The following is a 24,867-nucleotide window of genomic DNA, read 5'->3' as shown; positions in this document are numbered from 1 at the left end:
AACTTGACGTAGTTGAGAGCCGTAGTTGCAACATTGCTCTTGAGCACACATTAGAAAACAAGAATGTAATTGGTAAATCTTGAGAGCGAGCGAGCATCACTAAGTGCATAGGGAACATCTAGGGGTATTGTTCTCTTATTGTTGACACTTGATCCAATCTGCCTGTTATCTTCACCGTTCCTTTTCTTTTATCTCTTATATTATTCTGTTTGTCTGAGTTATTCCAATCTCCAATTCATTTCTAACTAGAGATCAGTGTTAAGTTAGTATTTTTAGTCCAGTCCCTGAGGTTCAACAACCTTACCCCTCACAGGGTACCACTATATTACTTGTGTTCGACCGGTGTACTTGCGGAGAACACATCAAGTTTTTGGCGCCGTTGTCGAGGACTAGCAACTATTAAAAAAGCTTAGAATTTGGTGTTCTAGTTTGTTTATATTGTGTATACTTGTGAATATTTTTCATTCCATCGTGTTCTTTACTTTATTTTCATCTTTAGCTTCTTTTTAGTTTCTTTTAAGCTAACATTGCTCTATATTGTACATGCAAGTACAGTTGCATGACCCATGGAAGCACTTCTTCCCATTAGTAAGTCTTGATCTAGAAGTTGAAAGAAATTTTAGGAGAAGGATCTGTTAGATTAATTTGAGTGAGACTGGATCTGTTGAGATAAGCGTGGAAGTGGGCCAGGAAGATGAAAAGGCTGGTAATCAACCACAAAGTATCTTAAATTTTGCATGAACAAATCTTGAGGGAGTTAGTTCGAGTAATTTTCATCCTCTAGTTGCGGCAAACAACTTCGAATTGAAGCTAAATTTAATTCAATTGGTGCAAAAGATGTGTGAGTTTGATGGATTTTATGATAAAGACCTCTACGAGAAACTTAGAAACTTCTTAGAAATCTATGACACTTATAAGGCGAGTAATGTTTCTAAGTAAGCAATTTGTTTGAGACTCTTTCCATTCACATTGTGAGGAAGGGCCAAGCAGTGGCTAAATACCTTGCTCCATGGGTCTCTCACAACATGGAAGCAGACTTCTGAGCCATTTTTGCTCAATATTTTCCACCTGTTAATATCACCAGACTCAGAAGCGACATCTCCTCTTTCTGCCAATTAGAATCTGAATCCTTATATGATACATCGGAAAGGTATAAGGATATGTTGCGGAAATTTCCGCAGCACAGAATTGTTGGATGGATGCAAATCCAGGTCTTCTATAATGGACTGAATACTTTCACCAAACAGATGCTTGATGTAGCCGCAGGAGATTCATTATGTAACAAGCAACAGAGTGAGGCACAAAATAAGATTGAAGAGATGGAAAACAATGGGTATCATTGGAGTTCGGAGATGAACAAACTAGTGAAGACTGCTAGTATTTATCAAGTGGATGTCATCACTACTCTCACAGCACAAGTTGAAGTAATAACTAAAACATTGGACACCATGCAATCTCCATCTTCAAGTTCAGGACCTATTCATGATCATTCTGGCCACTTATGTGACCCAAGATATCCCTCCTCCATTGATGCAAGTGCAGAATAGATTAAACAAGTGGACTTCCTTGGTCAGAACCATCGCTATCAGAACAACCCATTTAGCAACACATATAATGCTAGATGGAGGAATCATCCAAATTTTTCTTGGAGTCAGTCGGGATAGGGACAATTGGCTCAGCAGTAAAAGTAATACAAGCCTCCACCTCAGATTGCACAACAATTACAGTCCTCATCCTCCTCAAAACCTTCCAATGGCCTCACCATTTTAATGGCTAAATTCATCAAGAGTACCTAAACTTGGTTCACCGATCATGAAGAGATGATCAGAAACACCAATGTAACCGTGAAGAATTTGGAGCACCAAGTAGCCCAAATGTCTTAGCCGCTAGAGGAAAGGCTACTAGAGACCGTCTAAAGCAACACAGTAGTCGACCTGAAGGAATCACTAAAGGATGTGACTTTAAGAAGTTGGAAGAAGTTACCAAATTCTGTTGAGAAGGAGCTTGAACCAGAAGTTACTGAACCCACCATGCGAACTAACAAAGGCAACACCAGAAAGGACAAAAATTCAATCCTAGACTATCAATAGAAACTTCCATATCATGTAAAGGTAAGGAAAGACAAACAATATTAGCAGTACAAAAAATTCTTCAACATGTTTAAAACTTTGCACATTAATGTCCCATTTGTAGAAGCTCTTGCTTTGATGCCGAGGTATGCCAAATTCTTGAAAGAACTACTCACCAACAAAAGGAAGTTGGAGGACATGTCTTCTGTGATACTTAGTGAGGAGTGTTCTGCTTTAATAAGCAACAAACTTCCCACGAAGGAGAAAGATCCAGGGGATTCATCGTTCCTTAGACAATTGGGAGTTTAGTTGATGAGAAGGGCCTTACTGATCTTGGGGTGAGTATTAACCTAATGTCCCATAAAATTTTTCAAAGCCTTGGGCTTAGAGAGCCTAAACTCACCAACATGACTTTGTAGTTGGCAAACAGATAAACCCGATGACCGAGGGGCATAATTGAAGACGTTCTGGTTAAAGTTGACAAGTTTATATTTCCGGTGGATTTCGTCCTTTTAGATATTGATGATAAGGTTGAAGTGCCATTAATATTGGGCTGCCATTCATAGCAACTTCCAAAGCTCTTATTGATGTCAAGGATGGCCAAATGACACTTCGAGTTGGTGACGAAGAATCCACTTTTTGACTTTGTGACTCCATGAGGCATACAATGGACTTTGATGATACAAGTTATTTTGTTGATGTTATTGATGAGGTTGTCTATTATTTTGTGCATTAGACGTTCATGAAAGATGAACTTGTTGATTTGTTGAAGGATACACTTGGATGATGAGGGACTTGAGGGGGTAGTAGAAGAAGCTCAAGGTTTGGACTTGGTGGCCAACAAGGAAACAGAACAACCAAGGAAATGGATCTCTAGAGTAAGAAAGTGGTGGAAGAAAGATACATCTAGGAAGAAGAACCCATTCACCTCACCGCCAGTGCCACATAATACTGAGCATTCTACCACTTGGACATTTGGTGAGGTCTATTTGATTAACATGTTATTACCATATACTTGCAATTGTGCCACAAGTGGCCAAGACAGGTCTCGATTTCATGAACCTCCTTAAGTAAAATATAGGTATGTCAAGCTAGTGATGTTAAACAAGAGCTTCTTGCGAGGCAACCCGAGTTATTTGATTGTATTATTAGTTTCTTTTGTTCATTTTTCTCGTGTTTGACTATTATTTCATTTTTGGATCATTGGCCATCTTGTTGTACGTCATCTGCACTCTCTTATGATTTTATCAGTATCCATGTGATTCAACGTTCATTCCAATATTGGTTTACTTTAGACCATGTACCTTGATGTTCACTGGGGAGGGAAAAACTTTTGTTCTGGAAAATTTCAAGCATAACACAAGAAGAACATGCTCATCACGTGCCGCTAATTTCCACTAGTTGCAAATTTTGAAATTTTCCAGAACGAACATGGGCTTGACATGAGCTTGTCAAGAAGTGACACATTTTCTAATCACCTGGCATGATTGTGTCATGACTGTTTTGAATTTTCATCACTCTTTTGAGATTTTTAGCGGGGTTAGCACACTCGGTGACACGATCGTGTCTCACATGGTTTTTCTTGCTCTATACCTCGTGATCGGGCGCGCACGTGTCAGGTGCATGTTCGGGCCAGACCATTCAGGTTTTGCCATTTCCTTTTGAAACCCTAATGTTGACGGCCGCATCCTTTCATCGTATCTCTTCTCTTGCAACGTTCGACTCTCCTACTCCTCATTAGGCCTATAAAGTGAAGTGCGCTCGTTTGTCGGTTTCCATCACGGATTTTCCTCGGTGATTTCTTCTTTTTCTTCGTCTCCCATTCAAATTTGGTAAGTGATCATTATTTTCTTTTGAGTATTTCAGAATTGCAAGGTTTGGGTTTGTGATTTGTGCCCCTAGAGTTCATTTATGTGATGTACTTCACTTGACAGTGGTTAAGCATCGTAGTTCTTTTGGGGATAATGATCGACATTGACACTATCGTATAATTCCGTATGACATGATTATCTAACCGCTGAGCACTTTCTTTTGCACAATCCTACTATCACAAGGATATGGTCATCGTGATCCTAGTACTATTGTGTCCTGCCTGATTTTCCATGTTTTGAACTATGTTTTTTCACTTGTTTTGTGTAGACAATGTCAAGGACGAAAACCACTATATGGCCTTCTAAGAGGCCTAGAATTGATGATTCCTATAATGAAATAGTCTGTAGACCCACATTCTCTTCTCAGATCCACCAGGAATGTTATGATCAATTTTCCATAAGCATGTTTGGTACCTTACGCACTATCGATTGGGAAGCATTGTAGATAGCAGGGTTAAAAGCAGAGATCGAGCAGTTATTAGACATCGGCGCTTGTCACAAGTTATTGTCCATCGAGGACCCAGTTATCGCGATCTCATGCTTGAGTTCCTCATATCATTTGAATTCCGTATAAGCTACAACGTTTGGGATAACCCTTTGACCATTCACTTCCAACTCAGAGGACAAGAGTATCACCTGAACTATACTGATTTAGCTCTGCTCATGGGGATTTCTACACCTGAGTACACTGTGATTGAGGAATATCGTTACCTCATTTCTTCACCACCCCTGGGTGAAGGACAGCGCACCCAATGGAGGAGATTAAGTGATTGTGGGCTCTTGTTTAGACCAAGCCTCACTGCATCTACAACCCTTAAGTCACCTGCGCTGCTAGTGATCCACGTGTTACTCAGTGGCACTATTACCGGGTGAATTCGTTACACAAACACCATCACCTCTGCCGAGTTTAAATACTTACTAAATATGGGCGATCAGACTCCGTATCATCTGGGATTTGTCATCGCCGACTCATTCCATCATCAGGCCACCGCCACTAGGGGACACACAATTTTCTTATGACCATACATTAATTGACTTATTAGGGGGATGGGGCTTTTGGGAGACATGGACCATGTGCCTACTGTAGGAAGATACAACCTTATCTCTCTCCGTAGGATGCACTGGATGTTTTTGCTTTCGTCGTAGCATTCTAGGGATGTTGCTATCCCCCTTTTGTCGTTCCATCTCCGTCGGTTCCAGCCAGTACCACCGTCCCCTCTCCCATGACATGGCATTATCATTTTTCGTGGCCTGGACGGAGCCTACAGTGTATTACAGACTATTGTGTCTCCTTTTACGCCCCACTATCCAATGACCATTCCCTTGAAGACACTTTCTGATTCCAACGATCCTTATTTTTCTTTGTTTTCATTTACTACTCTGTGTTTGTTTTTCTTTTTCATATTTGCTCTAAAGGCATTATTTGGGAGTCTTTTATGCAACACAAGGATCAAACCACAATTGGAGTTCTTATACATAGGGGTGTGTGCTAACTTCCAAAGGAATTCAAGTTAGATTGTGAGTTGGAAGGGCAGAAAGGCAGCCATATTCCCATATCCCGACTTGTGTAAAGACTTCAAGAGGCTTCCCAATGATTCTTAGTCGACAAGAAGCCTCATATCCTACCATGTGGGTGTGTGCCCATCCATGTGGCCTCAAGAGAAAGAGAATTTTGGAAGCATTAATCAAGAAAATACTGTAGAAGGAGAATTTTGGCCTCATGCCATTTTATTTGGGAGACTTTTCACAGCTTTTATGAGGGAGACGGCTAGGTTTTGGAGAGGAGGTATTTGTGGCTTTGGGAATGCTTCTTATCCAACTTTGATTGATTTCTCTTCATCATAGCATTAAGGAAGCCACCGACGACCCAGCTTCGGAGAGGAATCCTTCAAGACGTTAACTACAAGAAAAACAGGAAAAGGCAACGGAAAAATTGCTACGGAAATATTCCGTTGTTATTGTTGTACATTGGCGATGGAATTCGCATCGGATTACCGACGGAATGACACTTCATATGTTCAACTTGTTTTTATTACATTACCGACGGAATTTTAAAGATTAGCAACGGAATAAAGATGAATAACAACGGAAATATAGCCACAGAATGGTTCCGTTGTTATTCCGTTGCTAAAACTTACGCGCCCTAAATTTGCCGGGAATTTTCGTTGCAACTAAATTGCTACGGAAATATTTAGTTGTTATTATTAGACATTAGCGACGGAATCAGCGTCGGATTACCGACGGAATAAGACTTCATATTTCAACTTATTTTTATTATATTACCAACGGAATTGTACAATATAGTAATGAAATTTAGATGAATAGCATCGGAAATATAGCAACGGAATAAGTCCATTGCTTGTGATTTAGTTACAAGAAAAATACATGTAATAATAATTTTTAAAATTTGGATTATCATGGCCTAAATTATGATTGTATTATTAATTATTATAAATTAAAATATATTTTTAAAATTTAAAAAAAAATTAAGATGGATTTATAAGAAAATATGTATATATATTTCAATGTACATATTTTTTAACAATATATATATATATATATATCAATGCAATATTATTTATATTATTTGGAATCTAAACTTAATATATATATATATATATATAATTTATTTATATTTGTAATTTATATGTTTTTCACTTATACATTTTCACTTTTTAATAATATTTTATTTTATTATTTTTATAATATATATATTTATATATATATATATATTTATATATATATATATATATAAACTTAAAGATAAAAAAAACCTAACTTGCTTTGAGTTCCTTTTTTTACATAATAATAAAAATTAGAAGAGGTATTACTTTTTTCATTTTTTTATTAATAGTATCTATTTTAAAATTACATTGACATTTTAAATTATTAATTAATAAAATAAATAATACAACTGAAATAAAAGAAATTATTAATTTTTTTCATGAGATCAGAGAAAATAATTTCATAATTATTTGATCCGATAATTAGGCACAATTTCAGATCAAATAATTTCATAATTTAGACCAACATTACATCCCGAGGCAATCCAATGGCAGTCGACATACTCACACAACCAAAGAACATCTTGTAGATTTGATTATAAATAAACGGCAAGGATTCATCCACGTGGACAAGGGCAAAAGCAAAACATCGGTAGCCCTAATCCCTAATTGCAGTGCCACACCACCACCTCGCCTTGCGCCTGGCAAGGTGTCGTCTACGAGAACGACCGTGTCGTGCTCCTCCGCCGGCCTGACTTCGGCTTCATTGGCCATATCCCCATCCTCCGGTTCTTGGCAACTTCACTGTTCTCCATACCATCAGCCTCTGGTTCAACGCGGTCTTCGGTGCCAACCCCTCCGACCTTGCCTTGCTCTCCCAACGTCGCAATCGCTTCTTAGGCGGGGTTAGGGACGCTCACGGGTTGAAGAAAACTAGCTCACCGGCGAGATCTCGAATCTCGACCTCCCAAATCTGGTTCAATTCAACGTGTCCTACAACCAATTGAATGGATCGGTGTCGCTGAAGCTCTAAAGCAAGCCAGTAGAGATGTTTCTCGGTATGTCACTCTGCGGTGGTCCTCTCACTCCCTGCCCGATGTGATCTCACCCATGAGCTCTATTCCCTCTCCTCCCAGTAGTGAAGCCAAGAAGGACCATAAGCTTTCAGGCGGCGCCATCGCCAGAATCACTATCGGGGTTGTCGTCGAGTTCGTGTTGCTTCTCCTAATCATCATCCTCCTCTACATGAGAAAATCTAGCAAGTCAGGGACCATTGCGGTGGCGGCGAAGCTGCCTAAATTTATGTCGCCCTTCGTGACAAAGGCATTGTCAACGGAGAGCCAGAGAATGGAGTGCCTCATCGTCCACCACCGACATCAGTGGCGGACCCCGGCGAAGGGAGAGAATACCAAGAAGCTGCTATTCTTTCGGACGGGGCTGAGGACGTTTGAGCTTGAGGACTTGTTGAGGGTATCAGCGAAGGTTCTGGGCAATGGGACCTTTGGGACAGTGTACAAAGCTTAGCTGGAGATTGGGACGGTAGTGGCCGTGAAGAGGTTGAGGGATGTGAGCTTACCTAATAAGGAGTTCAAGGAGAAGATTGAGGCTGTGTGCGCCATGGATCACCCAAATTTTGTTCCTCTCTGAGCTTATTACTACAACAATGATGAGAAGGTCCTGGTTTATGACTACATGTCCATGGGAAGCCTTTCTAATCTATTGCATGGTTTGTTCTTCTCCTCTTTTCTCTTTTTCTACAACTAATTTTCTTCATTTTTGGATTTTTTTTGTCTGCTTGAAAAACTGTGTTTTTTTAATCTAGAATTTATTGATAGTTATAGAATTTTTTTTTCTCTTGATTTTAGGTCTGAATTGATTTTTTTAAAATGTAATATCTATTGTTATTTTTGAAGATTTTGCTGTGTTAGAACTTTTCTTTCAATCTCTGCTTGTATTGTTTTTTATGGGTGTCTTACTTGTGAATGTTCATGGATTGTGAACTATAATTTGGTTCTCAGTCATCCAATTAGAGATAATTGACTATAATGTTGCTAATATCTGCTTTTATGAAGGTTTGACTTATTAGTTGGGTGGGAGAGTTTAGCATATTATCATCTTATTTCTCATTTCAACTAAATAGATATTTAATGTAGCTTTTGCAAAATACTAATATCAATGCTGTCATTTTTATCCTGATTTTTTGTTGCTGGAAATGACTTGGCTGATTTTTGAAAAATTAAGCTAACCAATGGTGTTACACATTCACCTTATTTTCCTCTTTTAAATATTCATGCTTGATGATTTTTTTTAAACAATATCAAGTGCCGCCTCTATGGTTGTGGATGATTTTTTTTTTAAAACATTCACCTTATTTATAGCTTTGGTTTTGTTTCTGAATATAGTTCTTCAATTAGAAGTTCAGTTAGATCGTCATGAGAAATGTTTGGCTCATTATTGTATTTTTTGTTAGAGTTCAGTGGAGTGTGATGTCAAATAAAATATTTAGTCTTATAAATATTTATAATTGCTGACTTAAGTTATATGTGGTGTTTAAGTTTCTGCATCCTTAGTCTCTAATTTGAATTTTATTTTAATGTCTCTTTTGAGCCAAAACATTAGATAGCTAGAGAAATGCCATTAAGAAAAATATTCAATTCAATCTGATTTGAAGTTTTTTAATCCTTGGTTTCTTTTTCCTGCTTACCAGGACTGTTTTGGCCGTCCGATTGCAAGTGCACTGGATGCTTAGTTTGATGTTTTCGAACATTTTTCGAATGAAAATAACAAGACATTGCAGTGAGTATATCATATTTCACTGAGTTTTCTTGTGTTAACATCATGTTCACATAATAATTATGTACTTGTGAATTGCTACAATGCAGACGTAGCACAAATACTACTAAATGTCTCAATCTAGGATCATACAACTACCTTGGCTTCATTGCTGCAGACGAATACTGCACTCCTCGAGTTATTGAGTCTTTGAAGAAGTTTTTACCCAGTACCTGTAGCGTTTGTGACAATGCGGGTAAAAATCCGTATTCCTGCAGTTTATGTTTGAGAATGCATGTTTAGCAGTTTTACAACTCAGCTAATTTTGAGGAGTTCTTTTGCATGAACTACAAAGCTGCATACTGAATTAGAGGAGTTAGTTGCTCGATTTGTTGGAAAGCCAGTAACCATTTTTTTTTGGCATTGGTTATGCAACAAACTCTGCTATTATTCCTGCTCTGATTAGCAAGGTTTGTCTGATTTTACTAGATCAGAGTTAAGAATGTACGAAATGCAAAATTTTTGCTTATCTTGATTATTCACAGGGAGGGTTGATAATCAGTGATTCTTTGAATCATAACTCCATTGTCAATGGTTCTCAAGGATAAGGTGCAGTAGTTAGGGTTTTCTAACATAACAGTAAGGTTTTTGCTCTATCTGAACTCAGTCAAACATTATCAATAGCAGATTTAACATTTGCAACTTGTATTTTTGGCTCCATCTCACTTGGAGGAAGTGCTGAGAGAGTAGATCGCAAAAGGATTGTTGGAACATTTGTATGGATTATTTGTATTTTTGGTATGAATGAAATGTTGGATTAGATATTTAATGAGATAATTTATTTTATACATTATTTGTATGGATAATTTATATTTTATGTATTTGTATGGACAATTTTTTTCATTTGTGTAATAAATTGTGCAGGTTGTGTGAGAAAATAAATTCTGTAGCTAATAGCTATGATAATCAATAACAAAAAATAGAGACGAATATTCTGTTGCAAATGACAAATGATAATAGAAAAACAACAACCGAAATTCTGTTGCTACTAGAAAATAACTACAGAAAAAGAAATTTCAATTGTAACAAGAAAAATAGCAACGGAAAAAAAGAAAATCCTTTGCTAATAGGAAACTAGCAACGGAAATTTCGTTGCTACAAGAAAAATAGCAAAGGAAATATTATGGATTTTGTAGGTAATGAAGACATAGCAACGGAACTTTCATTAGAAATAACATAATAGCGACGGACATACCATTGCTAAAATAAGAAAAATATTGTTAGTAAAATATAACTTTCCGTTGCTATAACAATAATAGTAACAGAATAGTCTGTTGCTATACAATAATAGCAACGGAAATATAGCAACGGAATTTTTGTGAATCATCAAAAAATGAATATTTTATTATTATATTAACGACGGATTTCTTATGTTTGGCAACAAAAGTGTCCGTCGGCACAACATAAGAAATACCGACGGAATTTTATAATACCGACGGAATTTGAATAGCGACTTGAGAATAGCCGTCGGAATGATTCCGTTGCTAATTCCGTTGCTACATATTTATAGCAACAGAAATATAGATTTTAGCGACGGAAAAATCCGTTGCCTATTCCTGTAATTATAGATTTCATTTCTTTTGTTATTTGTTTTGTAATTTACACCATGGAGGGCTAAAGCCTAGTATGCATTTGGGTATGTGCACCCTAGGATTCTAATCTTGTATCGTTGGCCTTGTGTTTCCTTTCAAACTGTGTTTAATTGAGTTTTAATCTTGTTTTTCATATTTCTTTCTTGCTTGATTGGTCTATTGATTGGTTTGAGTTGCTGACAACACCCCTTGCGTGTGACCTGCAAGTGCACGGGTTTATCGAACTAATAAATCCCAAGTGAGTTGGGTATCGTATCCACAGGGAGTAGGAATAAAAATAACAAAATTGCTATTTAACCAAGTGAAGATGAATAATGATTGTGTTGATAAGATGTGATGTAAACAGAAATAAAAGAAACAAGAATGAGAGGCACAAGTAAGTGAGAGGAACGGCAATCGATCGAAGTCGGGTACTCGGACAATGCTTCCCCTAGGACTAATGTTTCAAGTGCAAGACCTACTATTATACTTCCTAACTAATGCTTAATGAGTCGTGGAAATTCTAAAGCATATAGTCCCAAACCTAAGGTCAACCGTGACTAACTCTACACTATGTCCCGCCGGAGAAATCGCTCAGTCTCAACACCTCACACTGTGTAAAGTTGCATGAAGTTCTAGGGATTCCAAGTGATAAACCCTATTCCTATGTGTAGATCTAAACTTTTGGTCCAGGGGAAAGACCCCTGGTCACAATCAAGCCTATATACTAAAGTCACTTCAACGCTTCACTCTGTTGCTCGTACAACTAAGCCCCAATGGAGTTCATCCTTTAGTACTTCACTCTATTGCGATCGCAAAGAAATCTAGAAAATGGAGGTAGGATAAATAACATCGAAGGGGAAAGGGGACTCTCCACTACCTCTCGACTCATCCTCTCAACCCTCTCCAATCTAGTATTGTCTAACCCTCATGGTGTGTCACTTATCCACAAAGGTTACCAAGAATAACTCTCAACACTAGTGTCACTCTAAGGGAGAAATCATTCAACAAGATTCAAGATTGCAACTCAATTAAAACATCAATTAAGGAAAGTATAATAAAAGGTCAAATAAACAATAACATCCTAGGGTTTACAAAATCCAAGTACCCACTAGGAGGTTTAGCTCTCCATGGAGCAAGAAACAATCAATAATGAAATTGAAAGTAAAAACAAGTAATCCATAGTAAAACCCCTTCAGTATTCATGTCAATGGTCTCGTGGAGTAGTCTCGCCTTCTCCAAAGGTCTCCTTATCGACCTGGGGCACAACTCGCCGGATCGATGCCAATGAAAGCTCCCCAAATAACCTTCTTCTAAGCGGAGCACGGTATCAAATCCGTAGAACCACTCCAAAGACTTGCCAAAAGCCTCTCAAAACCCTAGCCGTCGGTCTCCCAAAAGATAGAGAAAAGTTGGAGAGAAGGGTGAAAAGATTCCCCTCCCTAAAATCGGGCTAAATCTAAGCTTAAATAGGGATGGAATTGGGCATCCACGCACCCTTGTGGATTTTTCACACCGACCTGTGGAATTTCCACACACCCGTGTGGATTCTTTGGAAACCTGATTTTCAGCCAGTTGTGAACAGTAACCGCTACAGTATAGTGCTATAGTGATTTGCTATAGTAAATTACTAAAGTGCTCAATCAAAACACTCCCAATTCCACACTTTTCATCGAGGCAACATAAATGGGAACACATTTATTCCGTAGATCACAACTCTTCTTTGATCAAAGTCCTCATTGGTGAAGATCTTGCTATCAATACACAAGTCGGGATATGCAAATGTGACTGCCTTCGTGCCTCTCCAACTCATTGTAATTCCTTACCTACATAGAGGTTGGCACACATTCACGTATCTTAGAGCCCCACTTGTGTCTTCGCGTTTGTTCCTTCCAAGATTCCACCAAATAGTACCTTCATGATTACTTTTGGCTTCTTCTCATAATACTCAGCTTCATCACCATAAATGCGCAAAAGAACACAAATACACATGTATTAGCGCTTAAACCTGATAAAAGTAATGCTCGTCGTAAGGAAAGAACACTTCGCATTCTTGACACACAAGCACTTATCAGTTGCATGATTTGTTCACCTTGGTGAGAGAGAGGTCTTCATTAAGGTTAGAACCACAAGATTAAAGAAGGTTAAGAGGGTGAGTTAAGAGGTAGTGGAGTGTCCCTTTTTCTCTTAGATTGGTGCATTCTATCTCAGTATTCCCTAAACTCCAAGCAACCATGTGTAGTGTGAGGTGATGAGATTGAGAGATTTCTTCGGCAGGACCTTGTAGGGGGTTAGGGCCTTTCATACAGAAGTAGGGTTAGGTCTATCTTTATGAATCAGATATACCCTTTGGATTCCCTAGAGTGCTTTGTGATCATATGTGGTGTGAGGTGTTGAGACTGAGAGATTTCTCTACCGGGACCTCATAGGAGACTAGTATCGGTGATCTGGAGGCAAGAACCAATTATCTTTAGATTTCCATGACTAAATTAGCTCTATTTAGGAAATACTTGCTGACTTTGTGCTTAATGTTGAATCCTAGGGGGAGCATAGCCCGAATGCCTCATTTTCATAGATTGAGACTTTCCTTCGTTTTCACTTTTGCTTACTTGCTTGTGAAATTCATCTTTTCATGATTTAGTTCATTTTTACATATTCTTGATTCTAACTAGATAACTTAGAAGTGGCTATTACTAGTACTTCCATTCCATGTGGATTCAACTACCCTACCTATTGGGTACATTTTATTACTTGAGTGACCTGCGCACTTGCGAACACACATAAGGGGTATGTGAGAACCTATTTTGATCATCCTTTTGATTAGTGACCATCACCATTAGGATTAGATTTACCAAGGTTGAAGAGGGTTGAGAGGATGAGTAAAAAGGTAGCAAAACATCCCCTCTCCCCTTCGAAATGATTTATCCTGCCTCCGTATTCTAAGAGTTCTTTGCAATTACATATAGAGTGAGGCCTCAAGAGTTTCCTCTCTGCCAGGGCTTAGTTGTGATTAGGGATCTTTCACCTGGACCAAAGGGTTTGATCTAAATTTTAGAATAGAGTTTATCACTTGGAATCCTTAGAGCTTTAAGCAGCCATACATGGTGTGAGGCGTCAAGAGTCTTCTCTCCACCGGGATCTCGTAGGAGACTAGTCATGGCTGACCTTAGATTTTGAACCTTGTGCTTTTGGATTTCCATGACTTATTAAATCTTAATTAGGGAAGCGTAATTTTAGTCTTTCACTTGAAACTAGAGTCCTAGGGGAAGCATTGTCCGTGTACCCCCACTTACTCATTGATTGTCTAATTTTCTTGCCATTTGCTTATTTTCTTGTCTTTTGTCATCATCTTGAACATATTCACCAATTCATTGTCACTTTTGTTATTTAGTAATTTTGTTTGTTTCTAGAGTCTATTCCTTGTGGATTTGATTACCCACCCTTTGGGTACTTTATTACTTCGACACCCGCGCACTTGCGGTACACACGCAAGGGTGTGTCAAAGGTTAACATGTATCTTGGCTATAATTGCAATTATGGGGAATATGCATGCCAAATCAATGCTCACTTAGCTAGCGGTAATTCCCACATAGAGTTTTATAACATACACGTCAAGGTAACAAACACAAAGATGAGCAACCAAGATAAACAAGAGGAAGACCACAACGAAACTCAATAATCAAAGCAACTAAAATCCATACATTGCAAGTCAAGGATCATAATCCAGGGCACCGAATGATGGTTAGCCATTCTTGGTTCTATAATGTATCAAAGAAAAGCAAGAAGAGAAAGAAATGCTATCCATAAAACTCCTTTCTTGTTTCACAATCCTTATTGGAGAGCGATATATGATGATCTTACCAACATTCCTCCATTCCCATGACAATCTCTCCATCCAGATCTATCCTTGAATGGTGCTAAGCTCTGTCGTAACCCTTGTATCCTGGAAAAAAAGAAGAAGATCCCTTCAAAACCTAACTTAAGGGCTTAAAATACCATTCCCAATACAAGCATGACCATGCTTTCCTCGAGGTGTCTTGGAACTTGTTCTTTATGCAATTGTAGCCCAACCTAAAAAGTGCATGGGCATAAGCATGCATGTGCTTGTTGCTCTTGCTTGAAGGGCAAGGTGGTGCTAGGAACTGTGCTCTTTTCTCTATGAAAAACCTAGTAAAGTGCACAGGCATAAGCATGCTCGTACTTACCAACCATGATTCCAAAGCATGATGGTTCTCGATGCAGTGAAACCATGCTCTTCAGATTACTCAAAATCTAATGAAGTGCACGGGCATAAGCATGGCCATGCTTACTGACCGTACTTCCAAGCATGACTGTGCTTCCTTAGTTGGGTTGAATTTCTCTAAGTCTTGAAAACTGCATGGTCGTAAGCATTGGTGTGCTTCCTGACTATGTTTATCTTGAAAAGTGCATTCTAACTTTGTTTCATGCCCATATTCAACTCTTTTCATTCCATTCTATCCAAGACCTAATTATCTGCATCATTTATTAGATATACCCCATGTAGCATCAATTTATAATAAAAGAATGAAAAAAAAGACAAGCAAATTATGCAATAAAGTATATAAAATATTTATATAAAGTGCACTCTGTGGGCTCTTTTTTTGTCACCCGGCTTTTAATTAGGGTTAGACCGGTTAAAATAAATGGATCACAAATCAAATTTAATTTTTTATGACTTCAAGAGATTATGGGTTCATGACTTCCATTAGGGGCAAGCTCTTAATGTTAATTACCCTGGACATTGTCGCAGGAACCTCCGATTAAGAAATAAGTGTGAAAAAAGAAACAAGTTGTGATAATCAATTTCATTTATTTCAATAAATATAAATTCATGGAGATCATTGAAATACAAGGAATTTGAAATCATCTTGACTTATGCATCTATGTCCGAACTTGTGTCTTGAACATTTTTACACATTTTTTATTTTTATTTTTTATTTTTGAATTTGATTTGTATTTCACGTTCTAGATTCTTTATGTTGACGAATCATGAACTTGATTTTGACTTTCCATAAGCTTCGGCTTTTATGCTTGTGAAACTTTCTTCAAGTCTTGACTTGTGAAACTCTTTGGGTCTTTGACTTGGGTGTCTTGACACTGCTGAGTTTAATTGTCGATTTATATTTTGACTTGTGAACTCTTTGGGTCTTTGACTTATGATGTCTTAACACTGCTGAGTTCAATTGTCGATTTATATGGATTTTCGAATATTGACTTGTAGAACTCTTTGGGTCTTCGACTTTTGATGTCTTGAGACTACTGAGTCCAATTGTCAGTTTATATGAATTTTTTTTTTATATAAGTCTTGACTCTTTTCATATCTTGAGTTTTGACTTGGTTGCTTCGATATACATATATATATATTTTTGTCCATGATATGTCGCTATATATGCCTTGTCGCAACTTTGAAATACATATCTTGTCATTGTCTTGAGATCATATATATATATATATATATATTAATTGTTGCTGCATATCCTCTTCACGCGAGTATAATTTTTGGATTATGAGCTAACACTGCCCTCATAGCAGAGACAAGTTTGATTATTTAAAGCATGAGCTGACTAGAGAGCATATTCATTATAAAGTGATACCGAGTTTGGGTAATATTTTTAATCATAAACTTGTCATCCAAAATCATATGTGTATATATATATATATATATAAATCATAGTCATCCCCATGTGCATGATGGGGGAAGATTCAAATGATGGGGATGATGATTTATCAAAGAAGGAGGTCCTCAAGTTTGGGAGTCTTCCTCCAAAGGTAGCTTTTTTTAGGTCCAATTCCATCCATTTTTGTTAAGGTAATTCTTACTTGTTCATCGGGATCTGATTTATCTCCTGAGATATATGACATTCTTTATCTTTCTTCTTTTCTCTTTATTTATTTATTTATTTTTTTGATGATTTTTGAGGCACGTGAGTGTATGCATGCCATTACATGCATCTCATTGATTCATTTTCCTCATGGTGGGACCCGCTCTTATTTAATTTAATTTAATAATTTTTTTTTTAAATGGATCAGAACGTTGCATGCTTCTCATTTGCTTAATCATGTAGTCATTTCATGGTGGGCCCATCCGTTTTTGCATTTCTTTTATTATTTTTTATTATTATTTTTTTTATTTTAATATGCCCACCAATGCATAAGCTATTCATTTGGAATTTCACATACAAATTACCTGAGTTCGTTTCACGTGGGCCATGCATGCATCTTGTCATTTCTTTTGAAGACTTTTAAACATCCTCTCTTCATGTTATCATATATATATATATATATATTGATGAAATTTCATACAAAGATTTGCATATTGATAGTGAAGAGAAGTTTCATTTCTATGAAACTTGAGAACTTGAGCATCATTTAGAAAAATCTCGAATTTTCCATACTTTGACCACTCTATCCTCACTTGATGAAGCTAATACTCGTGGATCTTCCAGATGAGCATTTTTCTTCTCTAGTAGATTCAACAATGTCAGCAGGCCATATTCTATTTTTGTATAGATTCTTGATTTGTAGAGCAATTAGAACTTTCAAACCTGAAGGTGCCTTCTTTGTCAACTTCATGAGGTGGCAATATTTTCAACCTCAATTTCATGTCAGGTTATAAACAACAAGCATTGAAGAGACTTTATTCCGGTATACAGTTTAACATACATATATACGCATCCTCCATTAACATTTATATAGATCCATTGCAATCAACAAGTAGTGAGTACACGCATGAGGAACATATACACTTAAATCAACCATATATCTAAATTGAAATATACACAACAATTACAAAAGCTTTATATATATCATCACTTTCTCCCAGAGCTCATGCATACATGACCATGGAAACCAATTAAGAGGAAAATTATATGGCCATTATCACTCCCTCTTTCTTGTGATTCATTTGACTTTCGTCCCAGCTCCCGAATAAGCACATCGGGATGGGATGCAGTGGAAGTATGACTCATCTTCTAAAAACTTCACCACTCTTGGCCTCTTGTGATCGCCAAATGGACATCTCAGACATGCTTGACGTGCTCAGCACTTGCGAGGGTGATCTTCACACATTTATTAATGGAGCTAGTTCTCACAGACATCATCTTAGATCTAGAACTCATCTGATGTGTAATTCTTAATTATCAGTGTTTCTCCATGCCCATCTTCATTGTTGTCATCCTCATCTTCCTCATATGGTTTATTATTATTATATCGTTGTTTCCTGCTTCAGTGTGGTTGCATAGCCTTTGCCAATATCTTCATAGATACAAACAACAGATATCATTCCGACAGTTTTCTCTTTTTTTTTTATGTATATTTATATATATGCATAACAGAGACGTCCTTGTTGCATTCCCCGTCAAGTGAAGGCACTGCCGTCCTTGGCTCGTTTGAGAGAGCTGATTGTCTCCGCTTCGACCTTCTTTCTTTGTCTCGAAGGATTCAACGAATATGTATCTCTGAGTTTAAAGCATGATCACCTCCATTCAGAGCCTTTGTTGGGGATGGTAACCTCTCTGGATGGGAAGCAGATCATCTCATCCATATTGTGGAGACAGGCTAGTGTGCATGGCGTTAGCAACGGCTTGTGCCACCAAAATATTGGCCTGACGGACATCATCGCAGCGATCAGTCTTCGATGACGATGAGGGAAGGACGGCAACGACAACTTTGGTATTTTCTCAATGGTGGCATAGAAAAGAAAAGAAATGGCAGCAAGAGCGGTGATGACAAGCAACGGCAATGGCGAAGGCAATGGAGATGATAGCAAGAGTCTTTTTCTTCTTTTTCTTCTTTTTCTTCACTTGCTGCTCTCTCCGGTGGCTTCGATATTCTCTCAACGGCAGCAGAGAGCTTCCTTACTCTATCTCACAGAGACGCGATGGCAGCAGCATGTGGCGATGGTAACATTAGAGACGGCAGCAACAGCGACAGCAAACAGCGACCTCTTCTTGTTCTTCTCTTTGTTTTCGTTCGTATGGTTTTCATTTTCTCTTGCTGCTCTATCTCCAGCGGTTTTGACGATGATGAGGGAGAACGGGGACAACAGCAACAGCAGTGGCGACGGTGGAGGCCAGCGACAACATCCTTTCTTCTTTGATATATATATATATATATGTTTAATAGGGTGAGAGAATGAACGGAACTCCTTCTTTCTGCACCTTCTGGTCCATCGTCTTCTACTTCAATCTTCTCTTTCGTCTTTCTCCTTTGCTCCTCTTGCCATCTTCGCCCGGCCCGTCCGTTCTTCTTTCTCTGGGTTTGGCTTCCTCTGGATCGTCCCCCTTCTCGCCATCTTCGGACCTCTTTTTCTTTCCTTCTTTTTCCAATGAGTCTCTCTCTCTCTCTCTCGCCCCGAGAGGAAAAACCCCCCTCTCTCTCCTCTTCAACGCTTATTCTTTTTTTATAACTTTTTTAAACATAACTGTTCCCTTCACGTCATGGTTGATCGTAGAGCGGTTATGAACCTGACGTGACCACGATTGACTCGGCGACCCCATATCCCACGTTTCTCTTTTTTTTTTTATTTTTATTATTATTATTATTTTATTATCTTATATTTGTATATATATCTATTATCTTATTTGATTTTTGATTAATATATTCTATATATATTTTTTTAATTGAATTTTTGTTTATTTAGATTATTTTTATATTATCCGATTTAATTCGGTTTTATTTATTTATTTATTTATCTATTTGTTTTTATTTTTATTATATTATATATATATATATATTATCTGATTTTTTTTACTTAATTAATTCGTTTTGATTTATTTTATTTTATTTTTATTTTATATATGTTTATCGAATTTTATTTATTTAATTTATATTATCTGATATCATTTGATTATTATTTGATTTTATATTATATATATTTTTATCAGATTTTATTTTGTTTCTTAATTATATATATATATATATATCTATATATATATGCCTTGATTTATTTTATTTTAATTTATTTTATTATATATATATATGATTTGATTTAATTTAATTTAATTTAATTTATTTTATCTTTTATCTTATATGATTATTTTATCTTATTTAATTTAATTTAATTTAATTTATTTTATTTTATTTTTTTTGTTGATTTAAATTTTATTTTATTTTATTATATATATTTGCCTCGTGATTTGTATTCGAGGTTGATCTTGGTATTGTGGTCGCCTCAAGATCAGTGTTATAGGCTAGTCTTGAACTTTGGATCGCCTCAAGATCGGTGCTTTTAGCTGATTCGGATATTTGAATATATATATATATATATATATTTTAGATCGCCTCGAGATCTGTGCTCTCGTCAAATCTTGATATTTGAATATTTTGGATCGCTTTGAGATCGGTGCTCTTAGCTTATCCTGAGATTTGAATATTTAGATCGCCGCGAGATCGGTGCTCTCGGCAGATCTTGATATTTGAATATTTTGGATTGCCTTGAGATCGGTGCTCTTGGCTGATCCGGATATTTGAATATTTTTTTAGATTGCCTCGAGATTTGTGCTCTCAGCAAATCTTGATATTTGAGTATTTTGGATCGCCTCGAGATCGGTGCCCTCGGTAGATCTTGATATTTGAGTATTTTAGATCGCCTCGAGATCGGTGCTATTGGCTGATTTGGATATTTGAATATTTTTAGATTACCTCGAGATCTGTGCTCTCGGCAAATCTTGATATTTTGAGTATTTTGGATCACCTTGAGATCGGTGCTCTTGGCTTATCCGGAGATTTGAATATTTAGATCGCCTCGAGATCGGTGCCCTCGGCAGATCTTGATATTTGAGTATTTTAGATCACCTCGAGATCGGTGCTCTTGGCTGATCCGGATATTTGAATATTTTTTTAGATTGCCTCGAGATCTGTGCTCTCGGCAAATCTTGATATTTGAGTATTTTAGATCGCCTCGAGATCGGTGCTCTCGGCTGATCCAGGGATTTAAACATATATATATATATATATATATATTAGATCGCCTTGAGATTTGTGCTCTAGGCTGATCTTTGGATTTAAATATTTAAATCACCTCAGGATATGTATTCTTAGGTGATCTTGAATATATCCAAATATTATAAAATTTATTTATCTTATCCACATGTTGTCCTAATTTGATTATGATTGGGTCATATGTGATTTTAAAATTTTAATTTGATTTGAATTAGGACATGCAAAAATTTTTATATAAACACACTCATCAAGAATGGCCTAAGGATGACCATGTTTTTGAGTCATGCAAATCACTGGACTTCAAGAAAAACTTAGAAGAAGGAAGTATGGTCACTGTTCCCAGAACACGATCATGCTTATGGAAGCATGGCCCAAGCACATGCATGCTTTTGGGCCGTGCACTTTACTGTCTAGTAGAAAATTGTTTGATGCTGAACCCTAGATCTGGCCACAAAGAGCACGTCTGAAAAGCACGGCCCAAGTATGATTGTGCTTGGGTTGAAAACTCCTTTTTAAGTCCGAAAGTTAGCGTTTCAATGGGGAGTTGGCTGGGAATTTTGGCGGTGACTTTTGGGCGACCTTCACCATCATCAATTAGAAGATTAGAGCAACTATTAGGAGTAGAGCTTTATCAATGGATAGATCCTTGGAGCACAATCAAAGTGATTGAGAAGCAGTAGGGTGTCAATGGATTTCTACTTTATTGTTTTCTTATTCTTTCCAATGTTGTGTGAACCTATGAGGGGCTAACCACTCTCCGGTATCCTGGATTCATAAACTTTGATGTTAATTTATAGTTAACTTACTCTCTTGCAATGATTATGAAGTTCTATTATTTTCTATGTTAAAACTTGTGTTACATAACTTGATGTGCATAATTTGTGTAGCTGTAATTGTAAAACATGATGTGTGTTGAATTCCATAGTTGTAATTGTTGTAGCGTAGTTACAAAACTTGATTTGCATGATTTCAATAGTTATAGTTGCAAAACTTGACTTATTTGATTGCCATAGATATGAAAATGCTTTAAGAGCACACATACAATCCATAGGATATACCTGATAATCATTATAGGAGAGTCACTACAGGTTTCTCTAAGGGATTGGTCGGGGCACTATTTCCCATCACTGCTACTTGCTAAAATTGTCCTTTCCTCTCTCATCCTCTCTTCTCTTCTCTTCTTCTTTTGGAAATTTATAGAGTAGAGCTTTTCTGCAATCTTTAGCTGTCTATATATTGGAATTAGTATTGGAAGATTGCTGGTCCCTATGGAGTTGACTACCCTATCCTCTATTGGGTACATTATACTACTTCATATGACTCGTGCACTTGTAGATATGCAAGGGGAATATCACTCAATATGAAATAAGATGTGGTTGTCATCAAGCATATCAGGTACTATTGGCCAAACATGATTAAGAATTGTCTCGAGTATCGAAGAAGATGTAAGCTATGTCAATCTCATGGGGATTTCATCCACCAACATCCAAACCCTTTACATCCTACAATATTTTCATGGCCCTTTGAGATGTGGGAAACTGATGTTATAGGCCCTATTGAACCTTCAACATAGTTAGGGCATCGCTTCATACTAGCTACCACCAATTACTTTTCCTGTTGGGTAGAAGCAACTCAATAAGTTTGGAACACCCCAACGGATCATTTCGGTTAAAGGACGAGCATTTAGAAGTTTCAAAGTTGGAATGTTTGCTCATCATCACAAAATAAACTAGAGATACTCCTCTATTTATAATGCCAGAGCGAATGGTCTTGCAAAAGCCTTCAATAAAATCTTATCCAAGTTACTGAAGAAAGTAGTTTTAAAAAGTCAGATATTGGCATGAAAGGCTCCCGAAGTCCTTTCGGCATACTCCACAACTCACCAAACACCAACTCAGTCAATGCCATATTCGTTGGCTTTTAGAACTGAAGCTGTCTTACCTTTTAAATTCTAAATTCCATCTTTGACAATTGCCTTGCAGAATGAACTCACTAATGAAGATAGAGTTATTTTTCATGTGGATGAACTTGGTTCCTTAGATGAACAAAGACTTCAGGCTCAACAAAATCATGAAGTCTATAAAGCACGGATGGTACGGGCTTACAAAAAAATTGCTCACATTAGAATATTCAATAAAGGAGAGATGGTTTGGGTGTTAAGATGGGTAAACATCACCAACAAGAACTCCAGGGGTAAGTTTAAGCCAAATTGGGAAGGCTCGTATATTATCAAAGTTGTCTATAAAGGAGGAGCTTATCAGCTAATCGATGATGATGGTAGAAGACCTATGCCGCCTATTAATGCACATTTCTTAAAAAATACTTTCCAAGATATACATGAAATCTATAAATAAAAAAAAGGAACTTGTGTTTGTCTATGATGGAACCTCCAATGCCCTTGTTCGAGCAATTTGGTCAGGCATTATGTATGCTTCTCGAGGAAAAAACACTAGTTCTATTACGTTGTTTCCTTTTTCAAATTGAATAAAGGCATGTTGAAAAAAAAAAAAAATTTTGTTTGTTTATAAAGCAAGGTCCAATGCTTTTATTTGAGCAATCTCGTCAAGCATTTTTGCATGCATCTTGAGGCAAAACACAAGTTTCATTATGTCGTTTCATTTTCAAATTGAATGAAGACATGTTCTCATAAATTCTCTAGTTCTTTAGTGAATTTGATATTAAGTGTTCACATTCAAATATTAGTTAACTTTCTCATCTCAATAGAAAAAAAACCAACTTGAGCAATTACATTGAAGTTGTCTATGCATATTAACAATCTTCAAATTGCTCATACCTTTTAGAACTAACGTGTGTGAGGAAGCTACGAGGGGGGCATTTATTTATAGGGAATTTTTAGCAAAAGTTTTAAATTATATATATGATAAATTAAAAAATATTGATTTGTTAATTGTAAAAAAATAAAAAAAGTAATATTTTAAAATTTGAAAAAATAATAATAAAATAAAAAATAAATAAAATTGAAAAGAAAAAGTCTTCAACTGCTCGATGGAGGACATGCGGACGTGGTAAACTAAGAAAAAGAAACAAAGAAAAGAAAAAATAAAGCAGAAGAGAGGGACAGAGAAACAACAAGGGAAAAAAAGGAAGAAGACGAAGGAGAGAAGAAGAACAAAAAAAGGGAAATGAAAAAGGAACCCGAAGAAAGCTGAAAAGGATCAACAAAAAGAAGTGTACTAATAAAGTGAACTAAATAAGAATGATGTGTGTCCTTAAAAAAACACCAATATTATGCATAACGCGGTCAGTTAGCTTTGGCTGCTTTACATGAACGGTGATTATGGTTAACTTATGGAACCAATTGCAGTATAAATCATAGACATCGAAATATTGTGATAAGATTCTTTTCCTACATGGATAGTCGGATCTTTTCTTTGTTATTGGTAGCGTCATATGAAGTTCATGTAAGCCATCTTTTGGCTTATTATGGTCAAGGATCGGGTATATGGGTTCTGCATATTGATACGTCCGTATATGCATGTAAACCACAAGTGCACGGGTGTCGAAGTAATAATCCCAGATGAGTGGATATCGTATCCACAGAGAGTAGGGAATAAAGACACTTAAGTTGTTTCTTAACTAATGTGGAAAATAAATAGTGATAAGTGTGACAAAATATGAAATAACGAAGATAAAAGCAACAAGATAGAGAGCACAGGTAAAGGAGAAGGTAAGGCAATCAATAAAGATGGGGTACCCGGATATTGATCCACCTAGGACGATCGTTTCAAGTACAAGAACCCTATATTATACTTCCTAACTGATGCAACAATGAGTCGTGGAAATCCTTAATTACATGATCCCAAATCTAAGGTCAACCATGCCTAACTCTATACATGTCCCGGAGGAGAGATTGAATAACCTCTCAACCTCGCACTCGTATAGAATTGCAATGAGCTCTAGGGATTCCAAGTGATAAAACCTATTCCTATGTATAAACCTAACCCTTTGGTCCAGGTGGAAGATCCCTAGCCAAAATTAAGCCCTAGGTGCTAAAATCATTTCAACACTTCACTCCGTTGCACTCGCAACTAAGCCC

General features: G+C 36.9%; 1 long non-coding RNA gene and 1 other non-coding gene across 4 annotated transcripts; one reads left to right on the top strand and one right to left on the bottom strand.

The window, feature by feature from the left end:
- Positions 1-1,082: 1,082 nt before the first annotated feature.
- LOC120268117 lies at positions 1,083-1,189 on the bottom strand. The gene has a single exon (XR_005538787.1). It is a non-coding gene; the product is annotated as a small nucleolar RNA R71 (small nucleolar RNA).
- A 5,884-nt stretch (positions 1,190-7,073) lies between these two features.
- LOC120267799 lies at positions 7,074-10,066 on the top strand. Of its 3 annotated transcripts, none has more exons than XR_005538575.1 (4): positions 7,074-8,170; positions 9,152-9,240; positions 9,327-9,686; positions 9,762-10,066. It is a non-coding gene; the product is annotated as an uncharacterized LOC120267799 (long non-coding RNA). The 3 variants fall into 3 exon arrangements; XR_005538576.1 differs by having other exon boundaries at positions 7,076-8,170; positions 9,327-9,472; positions 9,572-10,066; XR_005538574.1 differs by having other exon boundaries at positions 7,080-8,170; positions 9,327-10,066.
- Positions 10,067-24,867: the final 14,801 nt, after the last annotated feature.

Source organism: Dioscorea cayenensis, chromosome 8 (assembly GCF_009730915.1).
Source record: "Dioscorea cayenensis subsp. rotundata cultivar TDr96_F1 chromosome 8, TDr96_F1_v2_PseudoChromosome.rev07_lg8_w22 25.fasta, whole genome shotgun sequence".
Lineage (NCBI taxonomy): Eukaryota > Viridiplantae > Streptophyta > Magnoliopsida > Dioscoreales > Dioscoreaceae > Dioscorea > Dioscorea cayenensis.
Note: the sequence above shows the minus strand (reverse complement) of the source record. Positions and strands in the feature narration are given on the sequence as shown.